The sequence below is a fragment of the Marmota flaviventris genome, chromosome 4 (genome assembly GCF_047511675.1).
Source record: "Marmota flaviventris isolate mMarFla1 chromosome 4, mMarFla1.hap1, whole genome shotgun sequence".
Classification (NCBI taxonomy): Eukaryota; Metazoa; Chordata; class Mammalia; order Rodentia; family Sciuridae; genus Marmota; species Marmota flaviventris.
In genome coordinates, this window is record NC_092501.1 from 49443115 (window position 1) to 49460628 (window position 17514).

The 17514-nt window shown below is 35.0% G+C and overlaps 1 protein-coding gene across 2 annotated transcripts in view; it reads right to left on the minus strand.

The window, feature by feature from the left end:
- The window catches only part of Adk (adenosine kinase), a 491572-nt gene that overhangs the window by 104870 nt on the left and 369188 nt on the right, over window positions 1-17514 (minus strand). The window lies entirely within an intron of this gene.

Here is a 17514-nt window from a genome sequence, read left to right on the forward strand (position 1 = left end):
TTATAAAGTGCTAGGTAATGAAGAAATAATCCATTTTGAAACTCATTCAGTCTTTTACACAATTATCTCAATATACCCACATAGTTCAATTTTTATTCTTACACCAAAAAAGATTTCTTTTTTCTCTTGGCTATATATATATATAAGAGGTAGCATAATGTCAACACATTTCACAAGTTGGAATAAAGAAGATGTAGTGCATGTTTTTACAGTAGCTGCTACAGTGAGTTCAGGTGTTCTGACCTCAGCAAAGACAGACAATCATTTGAAACCTAAGGAACATACTTGGTGGTTACATTTTTAATTAAAAAAATACCTCTCAGAAAGCTCTTTTGGAGAGAAACCTATCTGTTAATAAATATATAGATTCAGAAAAATCACCATTTTGCAATCCCCATGACGAAATTTAATAGACAAGGATCATTAATGGATGTTAAATTCACTGGGTGAAAGGATGACAGGAAATTGAGTCTTTACATGGAATCAAAGTATCAAAGATTATATTCTGTGGTCACAGGGAGCAAGGCATAACTTTAAAATGGAAGGATTAAGCTGTCATCACTTTAACCCAGTGATTGATCCTATCACTTATCATCACTAATAGTGGGATCACCAAATATTTTGTGCGTTCTGTAATGATGCAGTTTGAAGCTCATAGCATCACCTATAAAATATTCTGACCAAAGATTTTTCAAACAAATTAACCAAAACTTTAGTCCAATAACTTCAGTCTCTGAGAAATACACAGAAATAGGGAAACAAATCAAAGGATACACTGAGAAAGCAATGGACAAATCTATAAGGTAGGACATCCACAGGAAAACTAGCTTAATCCTTTTAACAGGCTGTGTCAATAATAAAGTGGTAAGAGGAAAATGAACAAGAGCAATATGTGGACCTTAATTGGACCCTGTTTTAAACAAACTAGCTGTAAAAAGTATTTTGGGGACAACTAGAAAAATTTTAATATAAAAAATGAGAATTAAATAATACTAAGAATTATCAGTTTGATAACAAAAATGTTCTTAATTTCTAGAGATTTATCCTGAAGTATTCAGGGATAAAATGTGATGAAATATGCAATTTACTTTACAATACATTGTAAAAAATAAAAACCCTAAGTGAAGCAAAATTGGCAAAATATTAACAACTGTGAAATCTAGATATATATGGCATGTGGAGGTTCAGGATAGCTATCTGTGTATTTGAAATTTCTCATAATATATGCCAATTTCCCTTTTATATAAGATGACAGGGTAGCCAAAGTCAAACACTTAAAACATGGTCAAAATATTTTAATATATGAAGTTCTTTTAATTATCTTAAGAACACATTAATGTATACCCTGATGGCTTTATAGCAGATTATCAAATAACAAAAACACATCTGTGTAACCAAATCCTTTCCCTTTTACCCTTTGATTTGTGCACATTTTAATTTTAGGACAGATAGAAAATGGAGGCAATATTACTTTTCAACTCTACTTCCCTCTTGAAAGCAGAAAGGAAAAAAAAATACTGCAGACAACTGTCAAGAGCCTCTACATCTTAACTTACATTCCTCCAAAATTATCTCTGCCAAGAGATATTAATAGAAGGATGGGATTTGAGCCTGAGTAGTGAGCAGATCCAACTCAACTTAAAACGACTGCTGCACCAAGCCATGTAAGGCAGAAAGTACAGTCAGTGTCTCCAGCACAAATTTGGGTACTACCTACATGTTGAGGAAAACACTGAGGAAAAAAATATCTTATGTATGCACTACTGGTCCAATATACTAATAACACATAGATTTAGAGACCCATTTTGAGGGTTTGAAATAATCAGAATGTGTGATTACAGCTGAAAACCGAAGTTAACAGAAAGTGATAAGCTGCAAGTACAACTCCTTAGGCAATTCATTGGAGTTGCTCAAGTCTGACCAAGTTAGCCTCAGCTGATTAAGACCACCCCATCCCTAAGACTAAATAATGATCTTGACAACTGGTTCAAGCAAGGCTAGCCTCTTGACAATTTACTTTCAACAGAACTTTGTATATTACAAAGTCAATAATATTTGCTGTCTGAGACAGCAAAGCAAAGGATAAAATATCAATATGTTTTCTAATCTGTCATAATTAACCAAACTGATTCTTATATGAAAAAGACAACTGAAAAGCTCTTCTAGAACTACTTGTTTATATGGAACCTCATCAGAGCCATGAAAAAATCCCAGAGGACTATAATCTAAAGTTAAAATGTAAAATCTGTAGAATTAAAATTGTACTAAGACATAAAGACTGAAAATTCAGTTTTTTAAATGTTCAGTTTTGCTAATATAATTTTAATTAGCAATTAACTATAATCTGATATGGTATAGTAGAATTGACTAGCTGCAAGAAGATAAAAATATAAATGTCAAATTATTATATTTTAAGAAAACTAAGCCCTAGGACATTTTCACATCTGTAAGTAAGTCCAAACACCAATATATTTCTGACTGAGGAAGAACACATTTAAGAAAAGCAAACTCAATTTTCTCTTAGTGCAACCTTGTACAAGTTTGTGGAGCTGTGCCCTATCACTAGAAAAGCTAAGCACTTGTTCTGTGGCTTGAAATGATCTTATCTTCTGACTTCCTCCCACCTTTCTTTGATCTTGGGCTGATGCCCCAACTCACTCCATTAGAGAAGGCAGCTGGCTCACACTAGTGCAGTCTTTCCCACAGCTAACCTCTGATCTGAAGGTGTTTGTAGATACAATGATGGAACAACATTTATTTTTCCCTTTCAGCAAAACAAACAAATCAACACAGGGGAACAGTTTGACCCAGTAAGCATTTTAAGCAGAATTTTTGTTTTTACTGTATGAAGGTACAGAAATAAAAGGCATTACATTAGAAAACAAGGAAGAAAGAATGGGCATAGATGGTGGGCAGAAGAGTAAGGCAGGTTCCAAATATCAGGGGTAATTCCAAGCGAACTGATCACATTAAATAGAAAAGGACTTTTTAGTGTGCCATCACAGTAAAAGTGAGAAAAGAAAACAAGCAAGTCCCCATCTGTGCTGCCCCAGGGCGCCTCGTACTGAGTTTCACAAATCTAATGAAGCAGTCAGGTTAAAATCCAACTGCAGAGTAGATGTGACATGTGGAGAACAGCTAGGGTTAGAATAGAGAAGCAGGGCGGTTCCTAATGCAGGTGATTATCCATGTGATAATCATTATATTTACAGGCTTTCCATTTTAGATCTGACATCAAAAATCACAAAGGAGGAGGGATTAAGGAAATAAACAACCAACACGGAGGCTTTCCTTCTCCCCTGAGAGTATAGCACTTTCATTCATGCATGACAAGCAACAAAAGCAAAACTAAACCAGCCAGGAAAGAGTATTTCTGAGAAGGCTGGATTTCACATTAACACTTCTTTCCATTTTGATAACTTTCACTATTATTCAGTTTCTCAGACAGGTCACATTTTCAGAATCAGTTCCCATTGTTGTCTATGCTATAATACAGTACCATTTTGGTTTACAATGAATGATACTCACATAATATGTCTTTTACAACAACAGAGTCATTTTTTCCTTCCTGGAATTGAGTGTTGTGAATAAAATGACATATAATTAAAGTCTTAGACACTCATCTACACCACACCACTTAGGATTTACAGTGGGCTTGCTGCTTCACCAACCAGGCTAAAAGGGTATGGATAAAATAACCATCATATATGGTTTTTGAGTTGAGATAAAAAAAAGGCTGAAATTCGTGGTTAATGAAAACTATGGAATGCTTATATTAAGAGCTATTTAAAGGGATTAGCAAGCTGCTATTAAAAAGCACAATTCTCAAATTATACAGGAAGATGGAGAAACTCTAGTGCATGCTTGTGTATATGAAAGAACTATTTCCTTTATAATCATATGAGGAGAAAACTATTTCTTATTTTGTCTAATAATATCCAAGTTCTTATGTATAAAGTAAATTTATGACTGTAATTGATATTGGTTAAAAATCACTATTCAGACTTTAATTTTAATTCCAACTATTTGTAACTAATTATATAGAAATACAATTTCTATATACTGTCCTTATATCCTGAGACTGTCAAATTCACTTGTTAATAGTTGGAGGATTTAATTTAATTTTTTGGAAATTATTTGGGATTTCCTACATAGATGATTATGTGAGTAATCTGTATGAAAACAATTTTCAAATTCCTACTAACCATACCACAAAGATATTTTGAGAATTTAACAAATGCCTTTAAGACAAAAATTCTCCTTGCTCCAGGGTAATCAGAAGGGTATGACTAAGTACCACTACAATCAGCCCAAGACCCTGTCCTCCCACTTCCTGCTCATGCACTTCAAGACACCAAACCCAGTTTAGAACTATTATCTGTCTGCTTATGTTTCCATCCTGCTTTTTGATCTCAGACCAGAGGAGTCCTGGGTGTAGGCAGAAATTTCATGTACTGAAACAAAAGGGGAGAAGGTACAACTTAGAACCAGAGGAAGATAACTTGAACCTATCCGCAGAAAGTAACACACCCATCAAAAACAGAACTAGTATGTTGCTCCAGTGCAAGGAGTAAGCAGAATATTCTAGAGTTTGGTGGTCTGGTTCTCACTGGAAGTCCTCATCATCCTCACTTAAGTTGTGGGAGTTCAGAGCTTTGGGAGAAACCAAATAGATCAGTTTTGCTTTTTTATTTTGTTTGTTCATTTTTCCATCTGACAAATATTTACCCTCTAAATATAGTTTTAGGCTAAGAGCATCTGTTAGCTCAGAGGCATATCATACTACAGCTATTGCAGACCTTAAAATGATATTAAACTGATTCCATAGTATTTGAAAGAATACTGTAACTACTAAATGGTATGGTATAAATGACAGTTTAAGACAGAATGGTATCTCTCTGTCCCTCTATATATGTAGATCTATGTATAAAAATCTCCATATATATTAAAAATTCATATATTTGGAGATAAATTTAGAGGTATAATATTCTCTTTGAATGGCTTTAATGGCAATGTCACCCCAGTCAGGATGCAATTAACAGTCAAATGGAGAGTACAGGGCTTAGAGTCAAAAGACTTAAAACTAGGGTCCTGGTTTTATAACACATTCGCCATGTAATCTTGAGCAAGTCACTAAGTATATCACTTTATCAATAAAACTGTGGTTAGCAATACCTATTTCATTGTGTTGTTGCTAGAAAAAAATGATGTTTTATGTTAAAGTGTAAAATCATTTTTGCCTATTGAATTCAAGTTTTTGGTATGATCTGAATATAAACAAATGATTCCAGAATATCCAGAGTACATTCAGTAATTTGTTCTATTTGTGGATCATATGTGTAGTAGATCCCAAAGATCCCTGATTCTGTTATTCAAACCCTTGGACAATTTCCTTCACCAGAGTATGGGCTAGACTTGCTTCTAACAGATATATAACAAAGGACAGTATATTTTGTTCATCCTCTTGATCCCATTTTCTTCTTTCTCTGAGCCCTTACCTTAGGGAAAAGAAGTTGCCTTGTACCCTCACTGCGAGGTACATGACCACCACCCAGTGAAGCTTGCCAAAAGACACCTGAGTGAGCTTAAAAGTGGATGCTCTCCCAGATGAGCAGCAAGATGACTTCAACCTGGGTTACAGTGTGACTAGAAACTTATGAGAGACCCTGGGTCAGAGGCACTGAGCTAAGCTGTGCCTGGATCCCCTGTCCACATTTTATATATTGAGGGACTAAACTTTAGAGAGGTTTAATAACAAGGAAAATTCACATAAATTTCTCATTCAAATTGTGTTAGTGAATACTTCAAAGCAAGTGTGGTCAGCATATCAATCATAGGGTGAGCAAATTTTGGAAAGAAAATTTAGATGCATGCTATCTAAATGGTTTTATGCAGCTGACTATGATTAACCATTTCTTCAACAAAGATTAAGTGGGAAATATTACCTTTTGCATAGAATACACTTTGGGAGAATCAAGCTTTTTTTTTTTTATTTCCAATGTCTTGTTATTCTGAAGCAATGATTATGTTATTAAGACCACAGTATGATTTTTAAGTAGAGCTAGAATCCTTGAGTGAGAAAAATAGAGTCAAATTCTAATACCACTCTAATGTCTGCAACAGCTGTAGCAGAGATATACCTCCAACTCATGCTGAAATTTAATGATAAAGAAATACCTGCTGTTTCTTTCTTTTCATACCACATATATCATAACATAGAGACTTATGTTGCTTAAGCTTCTAAATGTTTTCTCATGCTGTTCTTTAGACTGAGTTGCCTTTCTTTATGCTATCTACAAAAACCATTTATATACTTTCTTATGAGACCATTAGTGCTTTTTTACATTTTATACTATTTCTTACGAGGAAAAGTTTGAATTTGTAAATAAAGTAAATGAAGACTGGAGAAAATTAGGCTAAGTATGAGCCCTGGGAATCCCTTTTAAAAATACATTTCATTCACAAAAATATCTATACTGTCTTTTCCAAGGAATATAACACACAGCTTTTTGGAGATTTTCAACCTGTGCTCTGACATTTATTACCATATGCTTCCTGTCTGCAGAATGCTGAATAGAAATATTATTTAACATTTATTGAGTGCCAAAAACTCTGTGGGACAATATATAGCTATAAAGACAGTCATGGCCTCTATCCAATAGGTTTATAATAAAAATTAGATAGACAGTATATAAATTATACCTCAATAAATGAGACTGAAAAAAACATTAGGCAGTCAAAACACAGGCCAAAAAAATAGGGTTTAGTTTACAAAAGACTTAACCCTTTCACAAAGTGGTTTATTAGTGGATTGGTTTATTCTAGCAAGAAGAGTTGTTCATTTCCACCTTTAAGTATATTTAATAGTGGTAACTAAAGGAAAATTAAGTTAGAGCAAGTGTTTCATCACAATTTAAGGATGATTAGCTAGTTAGACTAACTACTAGTACAACAGTTTTTAGTTTTTGAAAAATGAGGAGAGGACAGGCTAGGAAAATTCTTATACATGTAGTATTGGGTATTTTACTTGATTCTTAATACGGTAACACGTGCTTGGCATAAAGGATAAGTAATTTGTTTACTTAACAAATGTTGACTCTTTTCTATTATTTCATTTGATCCTCACAAAAAAATCCTAAAAAATAGGTATTACATTCACTTTACAGATGAAAATCTGAAGGATTAGAGACATTAAAGTATGTCCAAGATCACACAGCTGGATCTGAACCTTTCTGAATGGTCTGTGATGGTTCGCTACTGAAGGACACTCCAGGTCTTATATCTGAAAGAGTCTTCATTTTGTCTTTGTTTTTTGAAGATATTGCACTAAGTATAGAATTCTGGGTTGGTATGCTTTCTTCCTGTGCTCCAAGGTATGGCTTGTAATTTGTTTCTAAGATTATCATCATTTTTTTCTTTGCTGCTCTCTATATAATGTCTTTTAAAAAGAAACCTGATTGCCCTCATGAATTTTTTTGTCACTGATTTTTTGCAATTTGATTGTGAAGTACCTTGGTGTAGTTTTTTCCTCCCTTGTTTTTTTTTTTTTTTTAAATTTTTTAATACTTATTTTTTAGTTTTCGGCGGACACAACATCTTTGTTTGTATGTGGTGCTGAGGATCGAACCCGGGCCGCACGCATGCCAGGCGAGCGCGCTACTGCTTGAGCCACATCCCCAGCCCCCTCCTCCCTTGTTTTTTTCTCCTTTGGATTTGTTGAACTTCTTGGATTTGTGATGGGTTTATAGTTTTCACCAAATTTGGGGAAATTTCAGCTTCTAATTTTTCAAGTACTTTTTCTATATTAATGTTTCTCCCTAGGCCTCCAAATATGTAATGTTAGGTCACTTGAAGTCCCACAGATCACAACTGTACTACTTTATTGTTTTCTCAAGCTTTTTCTCCCTACATGTTTCATACCTTCTATTGTTATATCTTCAAGATCACTAATCTTTTCTTCTGCAGCATCCCATCTCATCCAGTGTAGTTTTTATTTCTACAAGTTGTATCTTTAAAAAAAAAAAACTATTTTATAAGTCTCTCCTAAACAGGCTTAGGATTTTCTTTACCTTACTGAAATATAGAACATATTTAGAAACGCTATTTTAATGCCCATGTCAACGAACCATAACATCTGTTATTTCTGAATGCATTTCTATGGATTAATATTTCTCCTCATTATGATTGTATTTTCCTATTTATTTACATGAACAGTTAATTTTTTATTAGATGCCAGACATGAATTTTATGTTTTTGGGTGCTGGAGATTTTGTCTTTTATTATAAATTTTTGAGATTTAATCTGAAATTCAGTCAGGTTACTTAGAAACAGTCGATTCTTTTCATGCTTATTTCCAAGCTTTGCTAGGTGAGACGAGAGCAGCTTTTAATCAAAAGCTAATCTGGTTCCCTACTGATGTAATATCCTTTGGAGTACTAAACAAGATGTACCATTTATTGGAGGTTTTCCACTCTGGTTATTGGGGTCATAAACTATTATTGGCCTTATGTGAGTTTGGGGAATATGCTGTTGGTTCCTTTCCAGTGGTCTTATCCTTGGCCTTGAGTAATTTCTCACATACATGTGCAGATCCCTACTCAGCTGAAAAGTCAAGGGGAACCCTTTGCTGATATCCAGGGTGTGTACTCTATCTCCGTGCAGCTTTGCTTCTCTGCTACTCTCTCTTGAAAACTCTAGCCACCCTGGCCTCCTTCTGCTGTTAGCACCATTTCAATTAAGTTAGACCATTCTGCATGGGATCCCCTTCTTACATAGCAGACTGGAAACTATCTAGGCAGAATGCTCTGGCAGTTTCAGGGATTATTCATTCTTTCCTTTCTCTTAGAGATCTGTCTGGTTCTGACTGTAGTCCAATATCTAAAAAGTGTTTATATATATATATATATTTTTTTTTGCATTGTTTCAGAAGGGAAGATAAATCCGACCCCTTTTACTCCATTACTTCTAGAAGATGTTCAGTGTAAATCCATGTTAAACATAGATCACAAAGAATCATGGAATATTTGGCAAGTCTGTAATGCTCTGTTTACTGGTTTAAAAAGTTTATCTACCAGGCCAAAGACAAGACAGATTGATCAGATATATTAATGTGTCATACTTCCCTTATATCTTATTGTACATTTATAGCTGTCTTACTAAATAATAAACATTTTTACTTTACTAGTAGTCAACATTGGGAACCCTCTAAAGAATAATGCTACTCATGTCTGAACTCTCCTTTACTTTACATATTCTACATTATTGTCAGAAGAGCTAAGACCATTTTCACTTTTTTTCTCCTTCTCCTCTCTTCCAATCAATAGAAGGCTCCACCATAATGCATCACTTATGCATTATGCCAGGTCAGCTACCAGCAACCTGCAGAACAAATTGAGCCTGCCACCTGTTTTTAGAAATGAAATTTCATTAGAACACAGCAATGCCTATTTGTTTGCATATTGCCTACGGTTGCTTTTATGCTACAACAGCAGAGTTGAAGTTGAGTATTTGACAGAGACTGTGCTATATGGACTTTTATAAGAAAAGCTTGCTGACCCCTGCATTATGCTGTAGGATATTTATAAGTTTCAAAGCAGACTTCTTTATTGAGTTACCAGTGAAGAATGGAAAGCTATCTAGAAAGCATGTGGTGAGCTCTAAAATAAGTAAAACCAAATTAATAAGAAGGCAGTAAAAGACAGGATAAATAACCAACTCTTAGAAATATGTTTATGTAAGAAAATTTAGAAGGACTTCACAGATCAGGGCTTAAGATCAGATGAAAAAAAGAACAGAAGACTTTGGATGAGGAGAGATCAACTTTCTAATAATTCCTTTTAGTTCAAATGTGCACCAAGGTCCTTATACTTTTCACATTACATGAACCTTCCCACATCTTCAAGCTATAATCATCACTGCCACTGTAAATCTCACCCAGGTATACTTGTGCTAGTTTAAAAATTTTACAAAATTAATTCTTAGAAATTAAGATAAAAGCAAAACGAAAACAAACAGTATATGAAACAAAGAAATGAACAAGTAAACAGGATACAGTGTGTTCTTCCTTTTTTGTATAAGTTTACTGTGAATAAAATAGTGAGGGTAAGGCTTGAGATGTGGCAGATTAACATGGACTTTAAAGAAAATGCAATGGTTTGTAGCTAGCTCAACTAACACAAAAGCTCCATTATTCTTTGAGTCTTTTAATTCTTTGGAGGGAGAAGCAGGAATAGAATTAAGAATTCCAGTAATAGTTACAGTCTAAAACAGTACTGTATTAAGTAAAAAAGAAACTTACAAGACTATATTGTAGTTTATTAACATAACAAAATACGTTAAAAACAAAGAAGCATGTAGTCTTCTATGACTAATGAAAAATAAAGGTAATTTTTCCCTAGGTTCTGTACAGAGAATATTGTAAGGCTGTAAAATTTAGACAAAATATTCACAATGGCCAGTAAGAAGTAGCAAGGACAGTCACATCACAGAAGTAATCAAAACAGGTGTTTTAAGTAATAAAATGAAACTCCACAACTACAAAGAAACAAGAGAAAAAAAATTTTTTTTGGGTGGCACTGGGGATTAGAACCCAGGGCCTTGTGCATACAGGGCAAATACTCTTCCAACCAAGCTATATTCCCAGCCCAAGAGAAAAAATTTAATGTTCATGAAAAAGAAATTGACTAAATATGTTAGAAAAAAAAATCACAGAAAAATGAAAGGAAGCAATGGAGCACGTAGTAGGTACTCAATAAATGTTAAAATTGAAGCATGACTAACCTACCCTTGCTATACGAAAAACAAATAGGTTTTAAGAAATACTGAATACTTTTGCAACACTCATATTGCATTCAACACCAAAATAGAGCCAATGATTTTAGTCCACAGAATGGAAAAAAGAAATACCCTCTTATTAGAATCTGAGATTAATAAGATTAATAATATTATCCAATTATAGTAGTTTGTATATGAACAATACAGTGGGAAATGAAGGAGTAGTATAGCACAGAGGAAGTACTGGCATTTTGATTATAATAAACATTATAACACGAGTGGGATAGCAAATGAAATATGGAATTATTATTATTATTATTTTTGGTACTGGGGTTTGAACCCCCCCCCCCTACTTGTTTTGGTACTGCGGATTGCCAACCCTATTTTGTATTTTATTTAGAGACAGGGTCTCACTGAGTTGTTTGCTTAGCACTTTGCTTTTTGCTGAAGTTGGCTTTGAACTCATGATCCTCCTGTCTCAGCTGGGATTCCAGGCATGCGCCACCATGCCTGGCCCCACCCCTTTTATTTTGTGTTTTATTTAGGACAGGGTCTTGCTGAGTTGCCTAGGGCCTTGCTAAGTTGCTGAAGCTGGCTTTGGACTCACGATCCTCCTGCCTCAGCCTCTTAAGCTGCTAGGATTACAGGTGTGTGCCACTGCACCCAGTGGAATTATTTTTGTTGATAGCCATTTTGACTTATTGGACACAGATGGTTTCCACCTACACCCATCTTGGAGACTTCTTTCTCAAGGTCACCAATTTCAGCCTTTATTCTTGATCTTTTAAAATAGGGCTCCATCTCTATCCCCAACCCCAGGGAAAAAGGATTTTTACGCAGTGTAACATTTTAAAATATTTATTCTAAGAAATGAGTATGCATTTCCCTCTATTCTTTTCAAGATTTATTTTCAGATCCTTTCCAAATTTCTTTGTACCTTTGATTACTATTCATTTCCTGGGTAAACATTTTCTCTTCTTCAGATCTTTGGTCAGTTTCCCCCAATTATTCCTGCACATTTAAGGCCTTTCATTTGGATCTTCTATCTCTGCTGGAAAATCTAATAGGTAAAAGATGAGACTTTGTTGATGTTTTAGAAGTTTTTTCCTCCCTACTTTTCTATTGCCTATCTTCTTTCCCCTTCTCTCTCCTTTTTCTTCTTCCTCATTTGCTAAGTGTAGTTTTTCCTAAGTGTAGTTTTTCTCTAGAAATTCAGTTCTCAACTATCTCAGCTTTTCTCTCTTTACATTTTGGGGGAGGTTCATTTTCCTTATTCCTTTCACTTGACATAATCAGCAGATATCCTGCTTCACTTCCTTAGTCCTTTTTTGCTTTTGGTACTGGGGATTGAATCCAGAGATGCCATGCCACTGAGCCACATTCCCAACCCTTTTTATAAAAATATTTTTTAGTTGATGGAACTTTATTTTTTGTTTCTTTATATATGGTGCTGAGAATCGAACCCAGTGCCTCACACATGCCAGGTAAGTGCTTCACCATTGAATCACAACTCTAGCCCCCCAACCCATTTTATTTTGAGACAGGGTCTCACTAAGTTGCCCAGGCCGTCTTCAAGCTATAATTCTCCTGCCTCAGCCTCCCCACATACCTAGGATTATAGGTGTGTAACACTGCACCAGACTTTCCACACCTTCTTTTTATCTTTGCATTGACCAATTCTTAGTTCTGCCAACTCCATTATTTAAAGCATAAGTCCTATAATATATACACCCTTGTTTCCAATACTACTGACTCAAAACTAAGTTAAGCCTGTAATAACTCCTGCATGCATGACTGCTATATTCTATTTTTTTTTAAATATTTATTTTTTAGTTTTTTAGGTGGACACAATATTTTTATTTTTATGTGGTGTTGAGGATCCAACCCAGTGCCTCGCGCATGCCAGGTGGGCGCGCTACCACTTGAGCCACATCCCCAGCCCCTGATATATTCTATTAACCAGTCTCTAGTACCAGTCTTTACCTAGTTTAAATGTATTCTTGAACACAACCATTGGATTCAACTTCTTAAACATCAACTGATTAGTCTTTGCTTAAAGAGCTACCTACTGTTTCCTGATGAAAGTCCCAGTTTTACAGTCTGACTTTCAAAGGACCTCCACAATGTGCCCCCATTTTTCCTTCCTAGCCTGATCTTTCACTATTCCCTTATCCATGTACCAGATGCCACTCAAACCAGAAAATATGCTATTCTCTGAACATGCCCCAGGCTTTTTTGCCTTTATGCTACCTTGCACATGTAGGCACTAAATGAATTAGAATACCTTCAACCACTCTTGTCAAAATCCTATCCATCCCTCCAGGGTTAGTTCAGCCATCTTTCTCTTAATGCAAAAGCTTTTTGAGTTGTTCTTGGTCTCTCCTTTCTCTACCTCCCCAAGTGGCTTTCTACATTGCACAAGAATTTTGCTTAAGTTGTAAAGGGTTCTCTTATGGCAATTATGTGCAGACAGAAGACAGTTATTTCTATGGATATCTTATCTTCCTTACTAGATTATAAATTGTTAGTGCAGAAACTCCTTTTTCACTTTGTATCCTCAAAGCAACTAGTATATTATTCTGCAAAGTACATAAGATAAATACTCATTGATTTGCCAAATGATAAGGATAAAGCACTCACCTTTAGCAAAGAAGAAAAAAAAATGCCTTCAAATATTTCTGCATTACATCCACACTGACTTGATTTTTTGTGGTTCATAATTTGTATTTGGGATCAGAGTTGACTGACTTTAGTGCTCTGCATATTCTTCTGCTATGCTAGGCCTTATGTTGCATATATTCTATTTATTGTTCCTCCACCCTGTATATCAGTTTTTTTTTTTTTTTTTGGTATGAGGTATTGAACCCAGGGGTGCTTAACTACTGAGCCACTTCCTCAATCCTTTTTTTTTTTTTTTTTAAATTTTATTTAGAGATAGGGCCTGTCTAAGTTGCTAAGGCTGGTCTTGAACTTCCAATCCTCCTACCTCAGCATCCTGAGCTATTGGGATTACAAGTGTGCACGACCATGCCCAGTTTTATCAACTTCTTGAAAACAAAGCTTTGTATCACTTCCTAGAACTGATATATATATATATTTTGGTGGTACTGGGGATTGAACATATGAGTACTTTATCTCTGAGCTATATCTCCAGATCCCTTTTTTGTTCTGAGAAGGGTCTCAGTAAGTTGACCAGGCTGGCCTCAAACTTGAGATCCTCCTGTCTCAGCCTCACAGGTAGCTGAGTTTACAGATGAGTACCACTACGCCTGGTGAATTTAATAGAATCTTTACTGAAAAAAGGAAAAGATCTTTAGGTCATATGAATGAGATTTTCATAGGTAATACCCAAGATTTGGCTAAAAACTTGGAAAATTCCTAGTCTAATAAAGTCTAATAACCTTAAAGGATAAGGTGTTTACTGCATTTCCAAGCATTATACAGAAAAATCAGAGAAACTGATTTTCCTAAAAGAAAATCATATTACACATTTTAAAATTACAATTATATTTTTAAAGATATATGCAGTCCAGACATTATTTTCCAGATACTGATTATCAAAGAGTACACTATAATAAGAATTACAGAATAAATGCCAAAACTGCAACAGAAACGGCAAAAATAACAAACCCCAGAAATCATACAGATGAAATAACAAGGGTAAATAATAAGACCTGACTCAGTATGAACACTTAGTAAGTTATCAATGAGGACCAATTACACTCTGTATACTATTTTACTTTGTTGACATGCAATATAAATAGAAAATTTATAGCATGTGAGATAAGAACCTAAGTTTAACTGAGCCTACAATCAGCAATAACCTACTAAAGTACACTTTCACAACTTTAAAATGGTATCCTTTTCCCCATCAAAAAAATAAATGCTAAAAAATGTCCAATGTGATATATCCATGTCATTTTAACTACCAGTACACACATTACAAACACCACACAAGTAGCTCAAGACACACTGCTAAATCTTATTATTTCAAAAAAAGATATTTCATACAATAAGTTGATCTTATATGTTAAGTTTTCCAAGAACAAGATCTAATTCAGATAGCAAACCTCTTGGAAACAGAAGTTAGGAACTTCTATGGTAACAATTCTAAAAATCTTGTTGTGAAAGGAATCATCTGAGTTTTATCTCTAATTAACCTGACTGTACCTCACAATCAGGGAAAGTCAAATTTTGTTTAGTCAGAACAGATTAGTGATGGCTTAGACACACAAAAGTTTGAGAAGGGCTCACCAACTCAGTAGATCTTGGTAACTAGGCAGCACTAAAAGTTAGCAGGAGCAGGCTGAAGGAAAGCAGCCTGAATTTAGAACTAGTTTGCCTTAGTGGAGGGCTTCATGCCTCCCATTTCCACTTCAAACTGAATAAGTCATTATAATTTTAACTTTTACCTACAGAATCAACATTTAACATGGTTTTTGTTATTGTAGAGATTTTGAGTAATCAATAATTTCTTCTTCTTCGTTACTTCACATTATTCTCTGCTAATCAATAGGTGATGGTAACCTGTTATTCTTACTTTGAAAGGATGGCAAGGAAAGTTAGGAGTCTCAGGAAAGCAATGATTTCTTCTTCTTCTTCTTTTTTTTTTTTTTGGTGAGAGCTAATATAAATTTATAGTTTTGAAATGTATGAATTTTATAATATGTTTGTTGTTTACTAAATTTGAACTTTCATCTTAAACTTTCACATTATTTTAGGTTATATACATAGTATGAACTTATACTAAATATGTAAATGTATATTTAAAATATAACTTTAAATATATATAAATATCATTACGTTAAATTATCTACATTATTAATTTTTATAATTTTGGCTGACTAACTTGATTGAAAGTTATCTTTACAATTCAGAGTTGTCACCATCTTTACCATCAATATTTATGCTCATTTTAACATCTGGAAAGCATATATCTTTCAGAAGTTTTGCAGAGTCATTAATAATTGGATGCATTCTAAATCAGTTTTCTAATTCTAATTCAATTTTCTGAGAAGACTGAAGCTAGGAAATCTGAGTAGGAAAGAAGACTTCAAGGAGCATTCACAGTCCTCCAAACTGAAACTGCAAGGAGTACCTTCCAATAATTTACAGTGTTGAAGTGGGTTTCTTTCATTAGGGAAGCTAAGGTCATTCTCTTGCTTTTCCAGTTCCATTTGTTGTGTGGCAATGGCCTCCTCCCACTAACAATTTGTGAGCCGGTAATTGTAGCATTATATCTTCATTGTATAGTGATGGATATCACAAGCCCAGTGATAACAATTAGTTGCACACTGGAAAATGTGAAGGGAGAAGGGTTCTTTCCTTTACATCTGCAATAGCATAATCAGACTGCTTAGCTGGCATATGATTGCAGCCAGAGTACTGTTGGTTACACTTTCAAGTTCACTGGTAATTCCTTCCGGCAGAGCTCCCTGGCACAAGTGCCGGGGTTCAATGTTCCTCTTCACTAAAGGCATGGCTCCCAATCATGTAATTGTTGACTTAAAAGTTGCAAGGATTCCCTCAGTTAGCAGTACCACTTTGGCTCAGATATCAGTAGTAACAGCAACCAAAATTAAAACGGTCCACGGTCCCACCGCCGGCTGTGCTTGGAGCTCCATCGTCCAGCCGCGCCGCGGCCGCCAAGCGCCCCCTCCCGCAACACACAGAGCGCCGCCGCCTCCGGCCCACCAATGATCTATTCTTGAGAATGATAAACCATGTATGTGAGAGAATGTGCCAACAGTTTCAAGATCTGTTCAGAAGGTTTTCAGAAGCATCCTAAATCACCGTTATTGGCACAGCATCTGAAAACATAGCCACCAATGAAAACAACATAGTTTTCTGTGCTAATGGGGAAGGAAATATATACTTTCATTAGTATACCCAAAGCAAATTATGTATATTTAAATTGTGAGATTTGGGAACTGTGCTAGATTCACTGCAGGTGTTTAATATTTGACAAATAACTCTGGTCTTCAATTGACAACTGTGACAATGTTAGATGTTATTTAGTACTAGATAGGCAAGGGATTCTATATAGGATTTCTCTCGATTGTGATAAACTGGACAGATTTTTTATTATCTGCTATAGCATAAAGGAGGGAGCTAACTCTACTATCTGCTTCAAGAATTTTAATAATCAATGTACACATTAGATACCATTATTTCTACAGTAATACGGTACTCTGCTAGGCTCATCTCATTAAACAGTAATAAAGAAAAGAGAATTTAGATGAAAACAAAAATTAAAGTCAGGATACAATATGTTGTAACTGAAAATAAAAGAAAAAACAAAGCTGGGCTTGGTAGTACTTGTCTAAAATCCCACCTACTATGGAGGCTGATGTATGAGGATCACAAGTTGAAGACCAGCCTAGGCAATTTAGTGAGAACCTGTTTCAAAACAAAATAAAAAAGGGCTGGGAGTATAGTTCAGTGGTAGGTAGGGTGCTTAAGCATGTGTGAGGCTATGGGTTTGAGCCCCAGTATCATCAAAACAAAACAAACCACCACCAAAACAACAAAAGGAAAAGCTTTTGGCAGGCACGGTTTTTGATCTAAGTCTAGAAAGATAGTTAAAATTTTAGGTGAACGTATGATTAAGGAAAGACAGCAGTATGAAGTACGAAAGATATGTCCTGAGAAGAGTAAGTGGTCCCAATTGGCTAGGTCACAAAAGATGAACAGAACAGTGGAAAGCATGAATGTATAAAAGGTAGATTTAATCTGTAATGA